The sequence below is a fragment of the Sinocyclocheilus anshuiensis genome, unplaced genomic scaffold (assembly GCF_001515605.1).
Source record: "Sinocyclocheilus anshuiensis isolate Anshui unplaced genomic scaffold, SAMN03320099.WGS_v1.1 scaffold1143, whole genome shotgun sequence".
Taxonomy (NCBI): Eukaryota; Metazoa; Chordata; class Actinopteri; order Cypriniformes; family Cyprinidae; genus Sinocyclocheilus; species Sinocyclocheilus anshuiensis.
The window spans coordinates 1502800-1503436 of record NW_015546123.1 but is presented as its reverse complement, the minus strand read 5'-3'; the positions used below and the strand labels follow the sequence as shown (position 1 = coordinate 1503436).

General features: G+C 36.6%; 1 protein-coding gene across 1 annotated transcript in view; it reads left to right on the top strand.

The window, feature by feature from the left end:
- Positions 1-637, top strand: part of LOC107701025 (progressive ankylosis protein homolog B-like) — a 19999-nt gene that overhangs the window by 15018 nt on the left and 4344 nt on the right. The window lies entirely within an intron of this gene.

Below are 637 nucleotides of genomic sequence, written 5' to 3'. Positions count from 1 at the left end.
TATTTTTTACACTACCATTGAGAAATTTTAACCAAAGTATGTTATAGACTTTTCATTAAGGCCCTAAAGAATCATATCAACTTATATCAAATGGGCATCCGATGACCCCTTTAAATTAATCACTCAAAGGCATCTAGATTCTGCGTTAACTTTTTTTTTTTCTTTTCATAAAAGTTGCATTTCCCCTTAGGACTTTATTGTAAATAAGTATCATTGATGGTTGGTTTGTGTTATTGATTGATTGAGTTCTCCTTGTGCCAACTTGTCTGGTCATGTGTATCTGTGCACACACTTCCCATTCCAGAGCTGTTAGCCACATTTCAAAGGCTTTTCTCCACCCAGACACTGTAGATATAAACAGTTATGAGTGTAAATGATAGTGTTTTGATAGCTCTGTGAAGAGGGTAAGTATAATATACTTGCTTACATGTGTGCTGGATCTAAAATCAACATGCATACTATGATATTACATTCCCCTAGATAACCAGAGTGCCATTTCACAGAAATAACTAGGGCTGCACGATAAATCGCATGCGATATTTAATGCGCATCTTATCAGTACAGCCATTCTTTAATCAGCGGTAAATCTCCATCACCTGCGTGCTTTCACATTGAGCAGCATTAACTACACAGAGCC